The sequence below is a fragment of the Formica exsecta genome, unplaced genomic scaffold (assembly GCF_003651465.1).
Source record: "Formica exsecta isolate Colony F162 unplaced genomic scaffold, ASM365146v1 scaffold116, whole genome shotgun sequence".
Taxonomy (NCBI): domain Eukaryota; kingdom Metazoa; phylum Arthropoda; class Insecta; order Hymenoptera; family Formicidae; genus Formica; species Formica exsecta.
This window is the reverse complement of record NW_021848499.1, coordinates 1,484,128-1,492,768: the sequence shown is the minus strand read 5'-3', so window position 1 is coordinate 1,492,768 and position 8,641 is coordinate 1,484,128. Positions and strand designations below refer to the sequence as shown.

At 28.8% G+C, this 8,641-nt stretch overlaps 1 long non-coding RNA gene across 1 annotated transcript; it reads right to left on the bottom strand.

Annotated features, from left to right (window-relative positions):
• Nucleotides 1-1,559: 1,559 nt before the first annotated feature.
• Nucleotides 1,560-2,425, bottom strand: LOC115239453. Its single transcript, XR_003884630.1, has 3 exons — nt 2,169-2,425; nt 1,800-2,023; nt 1,560-1,646 (listed from the first exon to the last, which is right to left on the bottom strand). It is a non-coding gene; the product is annotated as an uncharacterized LOC115239453 (long non-coding RNA).
• Between the last annotated feature and the right edge of the window lie 6,216 nt (nt 2,426-8,641).

The window sequence follows — 8,641 nt, the reverse complement described above, 5'->3', positions numbered from 1 at the left end:
GAAAATTAACTTGCTAAAACATAATTATTTTTAATACGCACACACACACACATACATATAGAAGGAAAAAATTTGAGCAAAATAAAAAGTGCGAATCATGTATAAATATTTTAAGTAAAAGATCCAAGTACGAGAAATGTATAAATTATACAGAATAAATTAAAACACAAATTCATCTCACAAAATTATAGTCATTTACAAGATGTAATAAAAAAAATCCAATTAATTGTTTTAATTTTGTTACTATTTTTTACTTGCTGTATAAACATGTATAAACTGGCTCTTATATTTATGTATGTTTTAACTGAAAAAGAGATTGTACTTTTATATGCAAGACAGATTGAGACTAGACAATGAATTAGCTAATAAATTTAGATATAATCGGCTAATGAAATTATATTATAACTTCTCTCTCGATTTTATTGTTACCCAAAATTATCGCAGGAACCGTTGCATTATCAAATATATTAGATAGCCTGTATGTCGCGAGGATCTCAACAAATGTCTAACACGACGTGTAAAAAGGCGATAACGCGAGAATTCTGCTCGAGTTGCACGCCGTCGTGAGTCATACAGGCTTGATGACAGCCGGTCATTAATTAAAGCCAATTAAGGGCGGCCAGCGCGAAACGTGGACATCTTGCCCTCTGAGACAAAAAGGTGACATCCCGGAGTCTCTCTTCCTGTCGATGCTATCGTTATTTGTAAACGGCTTTTTTAAGCCGTTTTTATTTCGATGCGCGTAACGAAGTGCCAACGAAAGATATAATTAAGGGCATCTGACATCTCGACGAAGGACAGGATACGTTTTATCCACTTTAGGAAATTACATCCTGTAACTAAGAGTACTTTTCCAAAGAAAAAGATCATAGAAAACAGAAAGTGATATGTATTCAAGAGTGTTGCCATATTTAGGAGATTAATGAAAAATGTATTACCAAATGTCCGTGAAATATAATAATTTGTACAATAAATAATTATAAGAAAGCTTGCGTTTGACTTTATATAATAATAAAAAATGTATTTATTTTAATAAAGCATACATATACATCAAGAATATGATAATCAAGAATATTATAAAAATCTAGATTTGTAGTTAAAAATAAAAAATATATATATAGTAAAATTAATTAAATTTAAAAAATTAACTAAAATAACACTTATTAATATTGATTTCTGTACAATATTTAACTTCATAATAGTTGCACTGTTATATGAAAAATTTAGACATTAATTGACAAATATAAATATTGTATTTAACTAAATTCTAGTAAATCTAAATGATTTTAAATAATTTATAATTCATTTATTTATAATTTAAAATAATTTATAATTTAAATAATTTAAATAAATTCTAAAATATGAGCGATATATTCTTTATTCTCAAATAATTTGGTTTAAATCAGAAATTAAAAAATTGCGCTATAAAATGTTATTAAAAATATTCAAAAAAAAGAATTATTCAAATGTCATAGATTTTCAATAATTTTATATAAAATGCATTTTAAGAATCTCATTATTATTATTGACAAATATTATGTCATAACATAAAATTATTGCGTAGTGTTAATTTATTATCATTTTCTACAGTTTGTTTACATACCGGGAAACGATGCGTTTAATCAGAAACCACGTGATCTGAATTCCTATCGCACCACATGACACATCAAGACAACATTAAATCGGTATCGGTATTATCTTTTTCATATACACACTTATACACACTTCGTTACTCGATTATATAAATGTCGCAGATAAAGAATTGCAATTGGAATAAATAAACTTTGCGCAATTCTTACCAACATTTCACGGTGTACGACTTCCAGTAATGAAATATCCAATCGCTTTGATCGTACTGCTTCGAAACATTCCTCACTTCACGAACTTTGAAAAATTTAAATGTGCACCAATAAAATCAAAGAATTATTTTGAACTGTATCAAAACAAAATAGAATTTTTTTCTCATTCCATTTTATCTCGCATTTATATCAATATTTGGAAAAGCGCGTCTTCGGGATATAATCTGTTAAAGGATTAGGAATAAAACATTAATTTAATTAAATAAAAAAATATTTTTATAAATTAGAAAATTCAAATTAATTAAATTTATATTTATTTAAGGAATTAGGCGATATATAAGTTTATTTAACTAATAAAATTAAGTTCACCTGTTATTGATTAGGGTAACTATATCTGTGACATATCGATCAAGATTAACGAAAATTCGCGACAAATTGCGAGATCGGAAAACCGCAACGGACGAACGGACGACCGTCGAAGACTGCGGATCGCGTTCAACTGCGGCTGTGGAGGGCTGAAAGGAGTTCTGAACAGCCGCACTACCAACACCACCACCACCTTTGGATGTCACCTCTTCTACACCGAAGTCGATGTCTGTTCATCGTCAAACGTGCCGTAAACGTAAACGTGCCATAAAGCAACAAATCGCCAGTGAACACAAAGTGTGCGAAATTTCATTTAAAAAATCCAACGTATACTTATTTAAAGAAAACTGAAAAGGAAGGAGATGTTTACTGTTAATTTTAATTTGTATATAACTTGACACAATATACAGGGTGTCCCCAATTTAAATGTCAAAACTTTAGGAGCGTGTAGAGGACCGATAAACTAAGACAAAAAGTCCTTTAGAGATTTGCTCGTTTTTGCTTCGTTTTGAAGAATATCGCAAAAAATAAAACAAATAATTTTCACCAAAAAACTTAAAACACTAAAATTATTAGATTTATTAAAAAGTATTATAAAATAAAAATTGTAGAACATGGAATTAAGAAAAGAGAGTGAGTTAAAATCCTCCTGAGGTAAAATTAGAGGATTGTAGATAAATACGCGACAACGCGAAATTTTGTTTATAATCTAATTTTATCTCAGGAGGATTTTAACTCACTCTCTTTTCTTAATCTCATGTTCTACAATTTTTATTTTATAATACTTTTTGATAAGTCTAATAATTTTAATGTTGTTTTAAGTTTTTTGATGAAAATTATTTGTTTCATTTTTTGCGATTTTCTTCAAAACGAAGCAAAAACGAGCAAATTTCTACAGGACTTTTTGTCTTAGTTTATCGGTCCCCTACACGCTCCTAAAGTTTTGACATTTAAATTGGGGACACCCTGTATATTCTTAAAATGATATAAGATTTTTTTTAATCATAGAAAGTTTTGGGAATTTTTAAAAAAATGCTTGTGTATGGAATTCGTAATAATTACGTTTCTGAATTTCCTGTTTTGTTCGAGACCACTTGATGCATTTTCATCTGTGAAATATGATGTAAATCCTGCTTTCATCATATGTAAGCTTTATCACTGCCAAGTTTCATTTTTAAATGAATATTTATGCAAATAATATTACATATCTTATTAAGATCATATAAACGTCTATTCAAACGTATAAGATATTTGAAATAAAAAAGAAATAGTAATATTATAAGTATAATTTAATTTATAAGTGATATTATTAGAATATAATATAATTTTTTTTTAAGCAGAAAAAAGAGAACTAAAATATATGTGTATAATTATTTTGATACTATTAATGTAATATAATTGTAATTATATTTCAAAAAATATTTTAATATTTTCTACTTTGTTTATATTAATCCATCATTTTATGCTGTTTAGCTTTTAGAAAATAGATTTTTCTGTTAATCTTGCTCGATCTAAACTGACAAATGGATTGGATTCTGACTTTAATATCTTTGTAAGTTACGAGAGTCTATTAGGCTAGTGTAATATCGCGAAATCGGGGTGATTTGTATCGAGAAAGAGAGAAAAGCACGTACGTGCTACTAAAATAGCATCTCATTGTGCCTGCGAAATAATGTAAACGAGAAAGGCACTGGTGTTCTCTTGCAAATTCGACTTTAGCGAACAAGAATTTAATGGCAGCATTTAACTATGTGACGCAGAATGTTCGTTTTTTTATTTTATTGATGGAATGTCAATAATAGAGTTCAATAATTATTTTTTTAAACTATATTTAAATAAATTAATTTGTTTATTTAATTTAGTTTATTATAAGTGTTTCTATTTAATTTAATGTATTATAAGTGTTTTTATTTAATTTTTCTAATTTTAAAGTTTTTGGAATCTATATAACGTGATGGAATAAATACGCGATATATATATAGGAAAATTTATTAATTACTTTAAAAAATATACATATATATAAACAGTGATTATATATTATTATTTTAAAATATTAACTGTGCGAATTTAATAATACATAAAAATCCAACAAGAAAATTTTCCTTTCCAGGTGTTGCATGTAAGAAGCGTAATTTAAAGATAAAATAATTGGTAATTTTGTAGGTGGACCACCTCGTGTATTGTCAACGGTCAATGCCGGTGCTTTTACGATGCACGCACACGCGTGCGTACCTTTCTCATTCAGCCGTTGGCTCTATACCTGCAAATAAAAACTGGTGAATAGTAGGCAGCGTAGGTAGGTCTCCGTAGGTCGATGGGGACGATCACAGACGCAAAAAAATGCAGGTATATGCGGCACGCATGCTGGTGCGGACACCTGGCCACGACGGGATCCGAGACGTGCGGTGCGTACGGGTTGCTTTATGGTGGCGAACTCGTAAGGAAGGCTCAGTGGGTCCCCTCACGTACGCTATTGATCCTGACGAGACTCTTTATTTCGCGTTCCGATCCTAAGGTAGAAAGACACGCTCCTGTCGGTTCCTGTCGATGTGGTTTCTTTGTGCGTTTTATTAGAAAGCATAAAATATATATCAAATAAAATTTTTTTTGAAAGAAATAAAAGTTGTATATTAAAAAAAAATGATATATACAAAATTATATTTAAAAGAAAAATATTGTATGTTTTTCTGCTTATTTTACTACTTACTTAAAATCATATCAAATTATTTTATAAGAAAAATTATACTACAAAAAAAAAAAATTATGATATACGCAAAAAAATCTAGATTTGATCTCAAATATTTTTTTCGGATTAATCACATAAAAATGTTTAATTTTACAAATTGGACTCAATTACTTGGAGTTAAATATAACTTTGCAAAAAATATACATTTTTCAATCATTCTAGATATAAAATTATATGAAGAAAAACAAAAGAATTTTTAATATTATATCGACTAAGTATTATACGGAAATGTATTAAAGTCTCTTTTAAATTAATTGGATAAAATCGGACCAGGAGAAAAAAAAACTAATAATAAATGTAATTTTTGAAATATATATAAAGACTCTCTTTTTTATTTTTAGGTAGATTCGATACAATGTGAAACTTGTTAAACTTTACTGGATGAAATTTCGAAACTTATTTGCCAAGCAGAATAGGTTGCGGCATTGATAGAAATTCGTTAAAGAGATTGATATTGCGATGATGGTTTCGTGATATCGCTTCTATTATTTTAGTCTATTGATTCTATTTTGCTCGATTAAAACCGTGTATTTAACCGAGTTTTCATATACGAAGTTTCAATTCGGAGATATTTCCTTGCCTGTGTCGTGACATTCATCGATTATGTACAGAACGTTTCACAACACGATCTTAATTCCCATGAACGTTAGATTCCCTGGCAAATTGAAAGCATAGATCGTATAATTTAATACATTTTCCTGCGAATTCTAACGCTTCAAATTTTCTAATGATAATTTTAAACATTATGTATCTTTGCAAACAATTAAGTAGCATATTAAAAATCTATTAAGTACAATTAATCTGGAAAGATCAATTTGCTAGAAACTCTGATCATTTATAAAATATCAGATTTAATGATAAATTATGTTTATAATGGAAAATATTATAATATCGAAAAATATCAAAGCTTCGACATTTTATTTAAAATTAATCTAAAATGCAATTAACGAGTCCATATTATTAATAATTAATAGATCACTAATTGTAAAGTACTTTATATAATAATAGTTAGCATCGTCGTTAGAAATATAGTTATTCGTGTCGTAAATTTGAGATTTTTTGTTTAGAAGCGTGCTACCCTGAGCGAAAGTCCTTTTATTGATCCTGAAAGTTCTATCACATTTAGCCATAGTGTTGGACACGTCTTATAAGCTAAACTCGAACTTTCATTAGCCTCAATTTTTCTGGATTAAACGGATTTTCAACTTGATCGGTTACCCGCATCTCTTGCCACGGTCACATGATAACCATTCAATCACCTCTGTCAACGATAATGATTGTCAGTTACAAAAATGCTAATTATATTACGGCCGTGTTTCTTTTTCAGATTAATTTCACATTTAAATGCGATCGTCTAAAAGTCTGATCTTTTATGTTACAAAAAATATTTTCCCTCATTAAAATTTATTATAATTTATTCATTGCGTTTTCAATAATATTTTTAATTAAAACAAATTAAAGCAAAATTATACTAACATTTAGAGTCAAAGAAATTAAATCTAAATTTGTTATTGAGATATATGCTTCGATAATTTCTTGAGCTGTAATCGAACGCTGTTCAATTAATTCAGTTCATGACGCGACGATCGTTTAGCCATCAGGCGAGCTGCGAAACGAACGATGCGTGTCACGCATGTGAATCGGACGTATGATGACGAGGATCGTATTTTGTTTATCTTGGGTGCGCCAGAGTGCCTAGCCCTATCACGCTCCAAATACCTTTATTCCGACACGCCCTGTATGTATGTTGTCTCTTGACAACGATTGTATAAAATGCACTTTTTGCAATCTATAATTTTTCCCCCGATATTTGAAAGAATCTCATATCATCCAAATAAAATTAATCGAGACATTTATTTATAATTGCTCAATATAATATTACGTCTAATAAATTTAACATAATCAGATTTAAACGATAATAAAGGATATCAGCATATATTTAATTTTTTTAATGAAAAATAGAATAATTTTTTTTCGTAAAAATGTGTATGTTTTAATACTGAAACCAAGATAAAAAATTACAAAATTAGAAGAACAAAAATAGCATTCTAATTAATCGTGTGCGCCTGCACGATGGCCAAGAATCAGCATCGATAAATTATCTAAAATAAAAAATAGGCTTTATCTTTGCACTTGTTTTAAAAATATTTCATAATATTAAAAATATTTTATTTTTTACTTCGCCAAATATAATAATTCCCCTTTAAAGAAATATTCTATAAATATATCTAGTAAAGACTTTTTTATATAACCTGAACTGTGAAAAATCAAATTATCTAGTATATTAAAATATATTAAAAGGTATTTTTTAACTAATAAATAGTCGATATAAAAAAAGAAAAAAAGATCTTTTTAAATTTGTTTTAAAGTTGTGGAAAAAGAGTTCAAAAAAATCTGAATATAATAAGCAAAATATCGACATCATTTTTAGAATTCATACACAAAAGATGATTATTGTCATAATATTTAAAAAAAATGTATATTAAATAATATTATCAAATATAAAAATAATATATGTATTATATATGTTTTCTTCTTCAGATTAATAATCGTTTAAGAAACAAAGTACCGTCGAAACGCTTTCCAGATATTTAACGTATACAATTTTCCCTCCGCCTTTTATTGTTACAGAGGCACATCTGGTCTGGACATCATTAATCGTCCTCATGTCCGTCTATTTATTTCTCCAAGGAAACAGACTCTGCTTGCTACTGTTTCATCCAGTACGCCTGGGTTTATTTAATTTCGCCGGGTATTAAACAGTGAATAGACGAAAATGAATGTAGGCGGTCCGTGCACGCTACGCCATAAGTATCTGTTAATTACGTAACTTTTCCGGGATTCTCTCCGTAAATAATATCTTCGACTCCTCGAAAAATTGTTCTTTATATTTTATCGAGTCTGTCAAAAATATACTTAAACAAATAAAGAAAAGATAATTGACTTGTAATAAATATTGATAATTAATATTTAATTTTGGAAATTAAGTACTATAAAAAAATATATACTCTACTGGCAAAATTTATTTTCACTGCAATCGGTATTTATTATTGATGATATTTATTGGCATTTATCTCTTTCATTATATCAAACACACTCTATAAAAAAAAATAATAAAAAGATTCACTCTATTGGCAAAATTTATTTTTACTGCAATCGGTATTTAATATATTATTGACGGTATTTATTGACATTTATCTCTTTCATTATATCAAACACTTTATAAAAAGATAATAAGATTCACATATTTTATTTTAATCTTCGAACTATCTTTTAATAGAATTTTATATATAATTTTTATATTACATCTTAATTTTAATTTTTCTTGATTCTATTCCCAGAGAAAGAATCAATCTTTTGATCAAGTTTCTCGGTCGTAGTCCTGGCAACGCTTATTTCAAGTTTTATTCCATTTCATAAAATTGCCAAAAACAATAACACGCAATCACGAGATGATAGAAGAAAGAATGACGTGTTCGCGCCAAAGACTTCGTTCGCGCATGTCATCATTCACGTCTTAGGCTGCGTTCGAAAACATCACCCGTGTGCACAGGAGTGTCGTTCTATCTTTGTTTAACTTTTGGTACATAACAAAGATAGAACGACACTCGTGTGCACACGGGTGACGTTTCCGAACGCAGCCTTAACGTGACGCACGTGTCTGATATCAATTGACGCACGTGTTTCCTGTTCTTTTAGACAGACGCCATCGGGATTGGTGGGCTCGCGT